Here is a 13,267-nt window from a genome sequence, read left to right as displayed (position 1 = left end):
GCACAGAATGCAATATACAGATGATGTATTATATAGAACTGCACACCTGAAACCTGTATAATTTTATTCACCAATGTCACCCCAATAAATTCAATTAAAAAAAAAGAAAGAAAGCCTAGCTATAAAACGAGAGATCACACGACATACTCCCCTCCCAGCAGCAGAGCCCTTGGAAGAGCTGGAGGTGAGGTGGCAGTCACCGCTGCAGGCCCAAAAATAGCTCAGGTGGGCGTGTTTGGGGCTGCCACGAAGGCGAGTGTTTTCAACTCTCCCAGGACCCACTCCTCTCAAAATACAGAACCCTTCCCTGCCCTACCCAGCACGACTCACCCTGTCCTCTCCCCGCCAACATTTAAAGCAGCTCCCCACAGACTTTAACGTACACATATGAATTACGTTAGGCTCTTGTTACAAGGAAGATTCTAATTCAGTGGGTCTGGGGTGGGACCCAAATTCTGAATTTCTAACAAGCTCCCAGGTAATGCCGATGCTGCTGGTCCACAGAACACACAAGGATTTAAGCCGAGCTTCGGCCCTGTGGTATATACACCTCAGTGTTTCTGATTCTCACAACCGCTGAGCTAGGGCCAAATCGCCGGCCACACTGTCTGCGGGTGGGGCGCCGGGCCAGCATTACAGAGCGATTACGTGTAACATGGAAGCACTTACAGCTGAATCGGTATCGGTCAGTCCTGACCGGCCTGCAGTGTGAACGTAGGGTCTTATCTACTTCCTTTGGCCAACTTCCTCAGGGCACTGGGGCCCTGAGGTATACAGTCACCAAGGTATATATTTTCCACCCACTCCTGACTGCCTCATCCCTGCCCCGGTTTCTTTCCTGGGCCCTCTGGGCCTGAGAACCAATGACACCAAAGGCCCGTCCTGGGAGGCTCTGAGGAGCAGAGAGCTGGGTCCTCTGGCAGCTCGGCTTCCCTCACACACCCTACAGCCAGCTGGGGTCTTTTGCTGCCTCCCCCCCCCCCCCCCCAATGGCAAGGCCCTGGGACACAGGGCGCCAGGCCAAAGAGAGTCTTCTTTTTGTCCTTCATGGCCTCGGGTCAGTTTTTCACAGTCTTCATAGTATCTGGCTTTGTACTTAGAAATAAAAAACATTTTCGCCAAGGTATATCTTTTTAAATTATTTTCGACTACACACCCCTTCTCCCCCTGCCATGTCTCTATCCTTGCAAAAGGGATATGAGGCCCACCACACTATGTAATTCTTCCTCTTCTAAACCTGGTTAAAAGTATAAAACTTTGACCATCCTCAATTCAATGAGCGGAAAGTCTGCATAAAAACTCCCTGCACTGGAGGAAAAGTGATCTTTGTCACCAGTCCTGCTTTTATCCATCAGCACCTCCCACCAATCTTCAGGCCCTCACTCCAAAACTCATGGACATAATATGCTGCTTGAGACAAAATATCTACAAGAAAATTTAAAACTTTAGTACAAGGAAATTGAAGAAATGGTAGGAAACATATTGTTTACTGGCCAACCGTCCTTCTCTAATCCTTCCCCCTGTTGTGGTCTCTGCCTCACTCTCTTCTACTTCTTACCCTTCTTCTACATTTCCAAATGGTCTCCCCTCTCCTGCACGTTTTCATTCATCTTTTATCACCACTAACTCTCCCTGCTCTTCCATTCCACCTCCGATTCTTCCTAAGGAAAATATCTCTATGAAGTGAGTAAAGATTTAAAGACACTGCTGAAGAGCCTGGCAGATGTTGCTCAGTGGTTGAGCACCAGCCCATGAACCTGGAGGTCAAGGTTCGATTCCAGGTCAGCACACATGCTGGGGTTGTGGGCTCGATTCCCAGCATGGGGCGTGCAGGAGGCAGCTGATCAATGACTCTCTCTCATCACTGACGTTTCTCTCCTTTCTCTCTCCCTCTCCCTTGCTCTCTCTGAAATCAATAAAAACATATTTAAAACAACCAAACAAACAAAAAACAACACTGCTGAACAGAGCACAACACTAGCTGGGGAAGGAAGAAGCTCTAGGCAGCCTGGAGAACCCGACTGAGGATGGTCAGATTCAGGGGTTTCCCAGGCTAGTGTGATAGACGGTGGAGAAACGAAATTTAGCGTTTGGGAAAGAGAGGGCTTTAAGTGAGGGACTGTGGCATCTAAGCTGAGCAGGGGAGGAAACACAGATCAGAGGTTCTCAGTGACATTCAAGGACAGCTACAGTGGGAATATCCAAGGCAGGATCCTAGGAGTAGAAGAGGTTGTGGTCAGAAGTAGGGTAATTGTAGAGGTGGAATAGTGCAGCGTGGTTCCTGGCCCAGGGAAGCCATGCTGGTGGGAGGTTTAAGGGGAGAGGAATGGGGACATAGAGGAAGAATTGTCTGTTTAATGAGAGCTCAAGTGGAAGGAGACATGTGAGATAAGGTGTCCTGGGTCTCTTAATTCATGTATAAATTTTAAATATTTTGAAAAATTCAAAATTATCTTTTACATACAAACACATTTCCTGGAGCTTTAGTTTACTTTAATGGGGATTCAATATAATCAATAAAACGCTTTCTTGATCTTCACTAAAATTCAATTTTGAGAGATTCGCTATGTCAGGCCCATGCTAAGCACTTTTAAAAAGTATTTCACTTATAAGTAGTACAATTACTACCTATTTTACAGATAAGAAAACTGAAGTTCAGAAAGGTTAAATATTTTGTCTAAGGTCACATAGCATTGGAGCCCTCAAGGCCTGGGAGTCAGACTCCACAGTCCTTATCACCATGCTGTGTTGTCTGCCCAAAGCAAATGTGCAGAGAATGTGCGGGACTGACAGCAGAAGACAAAAAACTTAGAATGAAATACATCAAAATGTTAACAGAGCGCGTGTTTTAACAGTGAGACTTTGGATGATTTCTTCAAACTTTTAAAATGTACTGTATGCATTTTTAAAAAAGTCTTTAATGATTATCTTACTTTTACAATACAAGTATTGAAACAAAAAATATAAATAGCCTTTCAAATGATAGTATTATTATTCCAAACACTTTTTTTGGAGGGGGGGTTAAGTCCCAGGCTCATTAATTTAGCCCCAATTTCGTTTAACGAGCTCACAAAATACTTACAAAAAGGAACAGAGACATATAATCTCAGTCCCGAAGTGGACTTCTTAGTCATTAAAACCTGACTAAACGTCAACATTCTGAGAGTCAGAGGACCAGCACCCCAGGATCTGATAGCATGTGATTATTTGTAATATTTACAAACTGAACTAGGGAATGAAAAGGGTGGTTTTAAAAGGCTGGGCAGGGAACAGGTGGTGGTCAATTATCTGTACAATTCCTTCTATGTATTTCCTTGTAGGTAAATCCAAATTCTTTGGTGCAGAGCTGCTCTTAAAATAGCCTCACTGTTGGTTAGGTATTTTGTTTTGTCTAGAGAAAGAAATAGGTATCACTGATGACCAACTCAAATAGTATCTAACAAAATCCTAAAAAGAAAGAAGTATTTAAAAGAGGTACGCAGATAGAAATAGAATTTGTCAGCTTAGTTGACGCTCGGTGAGGTTAAGCGAGTTAGGAGGCCGCCCCTATAATAAGGAAGTTACACCAGTAAGATAGACACATGCCCCCGCTTCCTGTTTTTGCCTATTGTTGTGAAGAGCTGTGGCTTCTGTGAACCCTCCATTTATAACTCTTGACATGTTGCCCTCCCTCCTCCTCTCCCATTCCACAAGGATAACTGGTTTCCCTTCTCCTCAAACCTAGAACCTTACCTTTAAAATGATGCCCCCTTTATCATTACTGTAAACATGTAACTCCTCGGTGACAGAAAAACTCCATGTCACCATTAAACAAAGGAATGCGCTGTACTCGGTGAGTATCGGGACTTCCGTTTCCACTAGGAATGACGGATTTGGGGCTTCACTCATACTTTCCTACTGTTCCCCTGGTCCCGGTGCACATTTAAGGAGAGATGGAAGAGTCAGGAGGAACGCTCCATGGGTTTGCTGTCCTCCCTTCTCCCTTCCCACCACGTTAGTGGCCTCCAGGGCAAATTACTTAGCTTCTTTATCTATAATGAGGATGATAAGTAGGGTTGTTATAAAGCCCCGTGAAACAATATATACTTTATAATTACCTTCTTTTTAAAAAAATCTTTAAAAAAATAAGTCATTCTCAGCTAACAAGCCATACAAAAGGCTGCAGGTGGCTTCGGTCTGTAGACTGTGGTTGGCTGATACAGATGTAGATCAGTGATACCATGTGCCTGATGTAAGGTGAAGCCTGTGACCACAGAACAAGGCAAAACAAACGGGCCACACAGGGGCAGTTTTTCCAATCCACTAAATCAACGACCACTTCGTGAGTAATAAAGTTCAAGTTAACCTTGACAATCCAAACTTCTGGACTCTACAGACCGATTGTGCTGACACACACCTGGCCCACTATAACCCAGAGCAGTGAACGGAGAAGGCATTCCGTGCATCCTGGAGGTGAATAATACTATTAAAACCTTAGTGTAGTTAAGTTGCTTCTTGCAAGCTACAAAAAACAGTGCTCCAAAATGGACCCAGTGCATCTCAACAGCGTGTGCACTCTCTTGGGTATGCGTGCGCAGACACACACTCCTACCACTCTGGGGCGGAGAGAACTGACTTCTTGGAACCCCTTATCAGCCACATCTTAGATGACTCACCAACTAAGCTCAACTTTTAAAAACAATGTGTGGGTATCATCTCCTATGACTGCCGACTCTTTGTTTACAAAATAGGAACTCATTTTTAGCACAGCACTCACCACTTTCTTATTCTCCTATTTCTGAAAAGCTTCTTATTCCAATGCATTTCAATAGAGTTCAGTGGCACTGCCACTGTCCTTTTTACATGTAATTCAAATGCTGGCAAGCCTAAATGTGCCATCTTTCCCCTTCCAGTATCATTATTCCCAAACAAGACACTCCGATGCCCATGATTTTTCCTGCCAGCTGAAGGACAATTTTCTCTTCAGATCATTTCTAAGGAGCAGTGACTATAACTCAAAGAATTTTAAAAACAAGTAACTGATTGACAAGTCGGAAGATGAATGTAACTAACCCATGGACCTCCTAGGATCATCCGGAAGAGCAGGGTTTCCTTATTGACTTCCTCTTTGGCCCTGTTTTTATGACAAGACCCAATTTGGTCTTTCTTTGGGAGGCAAGACTTTTGGCTTAGGAGTGCAGAGAAAAGATGACTTAACATTTACAAGGAATAACTTGAGAAATATCACAGACCATCTTTGTTACCACTAAGAGCAAAGTTGTTATCTTGGTGGGTGTGATTCTTTTTGGAATATATATAAGGTAATGAAGTGTGACAGCTCAGGAACAGGTTGAGTACTTACAAAGGTACTGCAATTTCACTCCAGTTTAGTAGAATGTGCTCAAAAAGATTCAGAGATTTCAGAGAGCTACGCTGATGTGCTATTAAAGAACACACACCTCCCGATAACGGGAAGCCCATTTCTGCAACACAACAGTAATGATCAGATACCTGTGAAACATGAACGGGACTTAGGGCAACATGTTGATGGGTCTATAGTTCCAGTTCCGTTGCTGCCTATCCCTTGTGTAGGCTCGACTGTAAAACATCGAATTTAAAGGGTGAAGGCACCTGATAGTCTGATCTTAGTTTACAGAGACCGAATTTTTTAGGTTTACCCTTACTGCCATGGCTGTCTACTGGTTTGTTTTGTAAACAGTGTAATTATAGACAACACTGATGTTGCATCTTTTTGGTGATAGGATAATGATAAATGGTCCACAAAGGTAAATATTGAGAGAGAGGAGAAAAGAGAGAGAAAGAGAGAGAGAGAGAGAGAGAGGGGGAGAGAGGGAGAGAGGGGGGGAGAGGGGGGGAGAGGGAGAGGGAGGGAGGGAGGGAGGGAGGGAGGGGGGGAGAGGGAGGGAGGGAGGGAGGGAGGGGGGAGGGGGAGGGAGGGAGGGGGGGAGGGGGAGGGGGGGAGGGAGAGGGAGAGGGGGGGAGAGGGAGAGGGAGAGGGGGGGAGAGGGAGGGAGAGGGAGGGAGAGGGAGAGGGAGGGAGGGAGGGAGGGAGGGGGGGAGGGAGAGGGGGGGGAGGGAGAGGGGGGGAGGGAGGGGGAGGGAGGGGGGGAGGGGGAGGGAGAAAATTCACCTACAATCAAAGCAAACAATTGACAAAGTGAAGGTAATTGCTGTAAACTGACAATGACAACTACTGTTCTTTTTGCAAATAGCAATTTAACAACAAATGCCCTTTTAGCAATGCAATACTAACCTCAGAACAGTATTTCTTAAGAGTCTCTGAACTATTCTGAATTTTCAAATGAAGGAGGCAGTACCAGGAAAGTAACTGAGACAACCTTGTGATTATTATCATTACATCTCTACAGCCTACTTAAAACTTGAGGGTGAACTAAACCTTTCAGTTAATTTTCCCCCCCTCTAATAAGTTTGCAACAATGAGAGCCATTGTTTTGCCCCAAAGCCTTGTTTTTTGTTTTGCAACATCTAATGCTTACTTATTCATTCATTCGAGTGAAACATTCTTGAGAATCAGCTACATGCAAGCGCTGTTCTAGATCTTGCTAGGGGGAGAGGAATGAATTGAACAAGGAAGAATTAGACAATCCTGCCTTTGTAGGGCTCAGAGTTTAACAGGGAAGGTAAAATATATGCCTAGATAATGCCTTCCATCTGGAAGAATCAGGGAAACATGTTTAGAGATGGCCTCTAACCTGGGCCTATGGGACCATCAGGATGTACCATGGGACTGCACACCCTCTCGGCACGGCGTGGGGTGGTGGAAAGGCCGAGATGAGTAGCCCCTACGGAAAAGAGGGAGGGTAAGTGTGGCTGGGGCAGAGGCAATCTGAAGGGAAAGGTTCAAAATATAGTTTAGAACAGGTGGCACAGCACTAATATCTCATTCTAGCTCTGATGGTCTAAATATCTACACTGAAAATATTTTCCCCCCTCAAGTTTTCTGTAGATAAGTGGAAAAGGGAGAAAATCTCATTGCATTGGTTTTAAGTTCTCTAAAAAAACAGTTGTTTTCCATAGCTTCTCTCCCTAAAACACATGGTTCAAAAAAGGTAATCGAAAGACTGTAAACTTCCCACTCCCATTCCATCCCCAGGCCCGGAGTCACTGTCCTGAAGTAACCACTGTCAACAGTTTTCTTGTCTTTGCTCCCTAAATAGTCTGTGCAATATATGCCCATGTACACCATCTCACTCCATGCTCACTTCACCCAACATTCAGTTTGTTTTCACATAATAATATTCCGGGGAAATTTTTCCAAAACAGTACAGATAAGTCTACTTTACTCTTTTAAATACTCTAGTTTATGGAACTACTATGGTTATTGAACCAATTCCCTAATTATGAACTTGGTATTATCTGACTTTGGTATTACTTGGTTTTTAATTTTTAAACACAAAAAATTTAGTTAAATCCTTAGCAGGAATTAAATCCAAGGGCTTTTGAAGGCAGTGGGAAATCTCAAATAGGACATGAGGCCAAGTCACGCACAGCTCTGACAAATACAAAGAAGTTCAAAAGGTTTATTGGTTTTGCAATACACTTCAGCGATGGTTCTTGGTGGAACAGCAGTAAAAGAATTCAGGAATATTGACTGATTTTACAAAGTGATTTAAAAGCTAAAGTGTCAATTTGCAAGTTTCCATTGATAAGAATAAAATTTCTCTCATGATGTACATTAACAATGCAAGTTTGGTTTCTGAAGAAGGCATTGCTAAAAGAAAGCAGTGTCTTAGATCACCAGGGTTCTAGAGTCAAGAAAGCCTGGATAGAACCGTGGCTCCCCTACTTCCTTTTTTTTTTTTTTTTGATATGTCTTTATTGATTTCAGAGAGAGAAAGGGAGAGGGAGAGAGAGAGAAACATCAGTGATGAGAGTCACTGACCGGCTGCCTCCTGCACACCTCCTACTGGGGATCGAGCCCGCACCCCGGGCATGTGCCCTGGCCGGGAATTGAACTGCCATCTCCTGGGTGCTAGGTCGACGCTCGACTGCTGAGCCACGCCGGCGGGGCTTCCCTACTTTCTAAGTCATTATCAAGCCTCAGCTACTTCATCTGTAACATAGCACTAATATTCATAGTATTGTTGGTGAGGATTAAATAAGACAATGTAGCATATACAGGGTGGGGCAAAAGTAGGTTTACAATTGTTCCTATGGAAAAGAATACAATAATTAGTAAATAATAATATCTAAATAAACTCTGTGTTTCATGTACTCACAACTGTAAATCTACCTTTGCCCCACCTGTATAGTTACCATTCTATAAATTTTAACCATTACAGTGACTACCTAATTTTTACTTTAACAAGTATTTACTATATACTGTTACTATATATCAGGCACTACTGGTGCTCACTCTCCTACACACACACACACACACACACACACACACACACACTCATTAACTTCTCATACATAGTAGCCCTATGGGGTTGATATTAATTAATAAATGTTTTTGTGCATGCCACTTTTCAAAGTGTACTTTTAGATACATTATCTTTTTTATTCTTACAAACACTACCCAAGTGAGATGGAAAACAGAAAACAAGGTTCACAAAGGTCTGGGATTATAATCAATGAAAATAAAATGTAAACTATCGCTTTATATAGATGTTTCACAATGATCATTTCAAACAGACTGCTCATAAACTCAGTGTTTACAATAAACTATGATGTCTCTTTGAGCTCTCAAAAGTGTAATGAATTACATTCTCCTTTTTCCTGGTTTTAAATTTAGGGGCTGGGGCTACATTATTAAAATAATAAATAACAATACATGCTAAGAAGTTATGGAAAAATATAAAGCATTTATTGCTTGATAGATTCTGTATAGTGCAATAAACCTCTCCTTTACTCTAGCATTAGGAGGAGATAATATATTCTAAAGAGGTTCATTTTTTAGAAAATGTATGCCTTTTATAGAAATCTTTAGAAAATGTAACTTTCTTGTTTTGGGCTGGGGTGAGGAAGATAGTATTGTAAAACAAAACAAAACCCACCATTCTGCATTCATGTTCACTTCCATGCCAATCCCTACTTTTGCTTTGACGGAATTATGGGGAAGCTGTGTAAGAAGATTAGTGATAGAAGAGGCAGTTACAATGAAAGGAATTTCTTCAGAACCCATTGCCTTTTCCTTGGATCCCCACTCTCAGGAAAACTCAATTCAACAGGTGCATTTCACTCCTAGGAATTTGGGCCTCCACACATTCCTGTATTGCTGCCTTAGGATACAGCCCCACTTTGTTTCCAACAGAGAACTATACCTCCAGGTCAACTGTAAACTAAGGTTCCCCACTACCACACTTCCTGTTCCTCATGTAGAATCATAAGGCCTCAGAATTCAGGAAAACACAAAACCTCACAGCATTCTTACCACAGGGCAGAATTCACTGAATCTTCCTTAATTGAATCAGATGTGTGTTGAACAGGGATGACAGCCATTACGGTTAGGTCCAAAAAAAAGAGGAGCCCGAAACTCATCCAAGAAAAAGAAATCACCCCAGCAAGTTTCCAGATGAGCCCAGTGCAAAGCCCGTGGCCAGGCTCAGTGAGACACAGAGGAGCCTTCCCAGCTGCTTTTCTAAAGAAGCTTGAACAGGCTTGGACCCTTTTTCCTTGTTGGCCAATATGAGTCTGGAACAGGGCCCTGAACCAGATGAAATATCTTGATCTTGCCAACTGCTTTCTTGGCTTTGAGCAGCTGTAGGAGCAGCTGGTTTTACAACACACAGAGTGAGCCCTTGTTCTGAAGTTCCGCATTTTGAGAAAAACTTAGAAGTTGGGGTTTTTATATAAAGCTACTTCATGAGCTTTAACCTGGTGTGATGGGTTGCTATTTATGCGTCTTGCAAATAACCAAATGATCTATAATACTTCTATCCAGGGGAAATCTTCCTGCGACTACAAAAGTCAAGTTTATCCAATTATTTTTGTTTCCAATCAGAAACTTAAGAGTCATGAGATAAGAAATCAATTATCCCTGAACCAGTATAATTAAAAATAAATTGAATTCCAGGAATCATAGATTGAATGTACGAATTTACTCCTGCTCCCTCCTGATATCCCAGTAGGGGGCTTTTTTTTTTTTTTAAGGTATAAAACCGCTAGGATAGTAAGAACATGAGAGGAGACAACACTAACAAAATTTCAGAAGCTGAAAAGTAGCAGAACTGAATCTTAAACTGGCAGTGCAGAAAGCCAAGACTAAGCCGATTTATACCACAGAATTCCCAAAAGGCCCTGGTGGCATTACTGGAAGTAGGTAACAATGGAAGGGCTAAAATAAAGAGGATCTGTTTAACTTATTTTAAGAAACAGCTAGATTCCCAGACCAGGCACCTACTCCATAAAGCTGAGTGACTGCGCCTCTCCTACCCTGGGAAAAGATACGTATCTCAAGATACATTCTCTGGAAAGTATAAAATATAAGTTTCTGGCAAGAGACTCAGTACAACTTGTGAGGAGGGGGTACTAGGACTGGGTGAACACATGTACTCTGAGATAGTTACCCCAACCCTTTTCCACCACTTGGTTTCCAGAAAGATGCAATGCCCAGGCCCCCCAGGCAGGTGACTGGAAGATCTCTGGGTATCTGAACAGCCAAAGAGAAACTGACCCTGGTGGTTCCACAAGTAAAGAGTCATTAACAACCTCAGGTAAAGCCATTGCCAACAAGCCCCACTAACGTGTACCAGCTTGAATTAACTTTATCCTTCCTCCCTACTCTTGATTAGAGCAAACAAAGAAGGACAACTTGACATCTGAGGAAAGATTCTAAAATGAAAGAGTCCAAAACAAACAAAAATGTCAATTTGTACCACAGGAATACAATCAGCAGAATTTGAATTGTTCGAACTATATGACAAATGGCCTAGTTTCTTCAACAAATAAATTGCACAGAAAAAGGGGAAAGAGAAATGCGGGAACCTATAGATTAAGAGACTTAAAACACATATCAACCAACTGCACTATATGGACCTTATTTGAGTATTGATTTGAACAATCCAAATTGTTTTTTAAAAATGAGATAATCAAAGCAATTTAAAAATTAGTTGGCTGTTTGATGATACTTAGAAACTGTTGTTAATTTTTTAGGTATGACATATTATGGTTTTTTTTAACAGTCCTTATATTTTAGAGAAATATATTGAAATATTTATGGATGAAATTACATGAGAGCTGGGATTTGCTTCAAGGCAGTCTAGGTGAGGGGACTAACTAAATAAGCCTGGCCATGGGATAAAGGAAACATGGAAATCTTTTATAATATTATCTTTACTATTTGTTTGAAATTTTCCATAACAAAGACAAAATAATATAAAAAGGAACAAAGAATTTTTAAAAGCTTCTGTAAATAAACAATAACAGAAATAAAACATTCAATAAATAGTTGAAGAAAAAAAGTAAGGACACATCCTAGAAGATACAGTGAAAAATTGTAGACATGAAAATAAAGAAAAAAATAAAAATTAGAGAACTAGTCCAGAATGTTTAAAATCTTGGTAATAGTTCTAGGAAGAGTGAAAAGGGAAAGAGGAAATAGGAATTTATCAACACAATAATGTAAGAAAATGTCCCAAAACTGAAGACCATGAATTTCTAAATGAAAAGAATGCAGCAAATTCCTGACTCGATGAAATAGGCTTACATCAAGACACATCATTGGAAACTGCAGGACATTGGAGCAGAGATTTGACACGTTTCTAGAAAAAGTAAAACAAAAACCAAAAACCCTGACTATATTTGAAAGATCAGGAATCAGAAGCATATAGGACTTCACAACAAGAAAACACTGGAAAGCAATGAAGTAATGACTTCAAAATTCTGAAGTAAAATTATTGCCAATTTAGAGTTTCTATATCCAACCAAACTATCAAAGGTGAAGGTGGAATAAAAACATTGTGAAGGCCTCAAACATTTTATTTCTATTCATCGTTTCTCAACAACAGAAGGAAGTAAATACAGAAAAAGGAAGAAGTGGAATACAAGAAACAAGGGGTTTACCAGAGAATAGAGGTGAAGGGAATTCCCAGAGTAGTGATAAAGATTTCAAAATAAAATTTTACTTTCTGTGTTTCAGTTCCCTTATCTGTGAAACAGGGGGCTAACAATAGTATCTGTCTCATAGACTTATAAAGATTCAGCATAAAACAGAATAGTATCTGACTAAAATAAGAGCTACCAGAGTGTTATCATTATCAAAGTTAACTCTACCCTATGTTAACATATAACTGCTTGACCTATTACAATAACTAAAAAAAAAAAGAAATCAATGTAAAACACATTTCTGAACTGAACATATTTCCAGCTTTGGAATGACTAAAAATAGTCACAGAACCATAGGATTTTGGAGGTTGGCAGGGTTCTGAGATTTTTCTAGTGCAATTTTCTTGTTTTAAAGGGTAGGAAATTGAAGTTCAGAGTGCCTAACTCACTTAAGTCTACATAGGCATTTAGAAGAGGAGTTGGACTGGCAGTCAGGTGTTTCATGTCAACACACTGAAAATCAGAGTGCCGCTATCCTCAGAGTGTCAGAGCTTCACACATACCAAAAAAATCACAGTAGAAATATTTTGTCCAATTCAGTGACTTTCCCTAAAACCTGGCACTTGGCTCAATATATCCATAAGCAGAAAGGCCACATAGAAAGATCTACTCCGGGCAAGAAAGCTACAGTTGGGTTTACTACTGAGTTAAGGTTGACAATAAGGAAGAAATGGTATTGAATTCACTGCACAGGAAGGATACCTCTGGTGGGTTTACACACAAAAGTGAGAATATTAATCCCTAGTGCTCTGGACCGATATGAGGCAGCGTGGATGGGCGCTGCCTTATCAGGCAAAGTACCACTAATACGCCTTTGAGGTTTGGGAGAGGGAGACTTTTCCTGGTGGAAATTCTATGATCTGTCTTCATCTTGTTTCAACTGAAAATAAGCCCTCTGTACAATGGCACAAAGTCCCACTCAACAGTTTGAGATGAACTTATTTTAAAAGAAAACTGCCCATTTGCTTTTCACTGAATCTCAGAGGAAAAGTACATGCTAATTTATCTTCTTTAAAACACCGGCAACTTCTATGCTTCTTGAATATTTATTACAAACAAATTTGTAATTACTTTTGGATATAGTAAATGTTCCAAAGTAATCCAAATACTACAGTGGTGACCAGTTGCATTATACACCTCTTAATATTTTGACCATTTAGCTAACATTTAAAGTGACAGGTAAAGAGTTCAAAAATAG

The 13,267-nt window shown here is 41.0% G+C and overlaps 1 protein-coding gene across 6 annotated transcripts in view; it reads right to left on the bottom strand.

The window, feature by feature from the left end:
- Positions 1-13,267, bottom strand: part of SLC38A1 (solute carrier family 38 member 1) — a 63,525-nt gene that overhangs the window by 17,764 nt on the left and 32,494 nt on the right. The gene's annotated exons all lie outside the window — the stretch shown is intronic.

This window comes from Miniopterus natalensis, chromosome 2, assembly GCF_054644295.1.
Source record: "Miniopterus natalensis isolate mMinNat1 chromosome 2, mMinNat1.hap1, whole genome shotgun sequence".
NCBI lineage: Eukaryota > Metazoa > Chordata > Mammalia > Chiroptera > Miniopteridae > Miniopterus > Miniopterus natalensis.
Note: the sequence above shows the minus strand (reverse complement) of the source record. Positions and strands in the feature narration are given on the sequence as shown.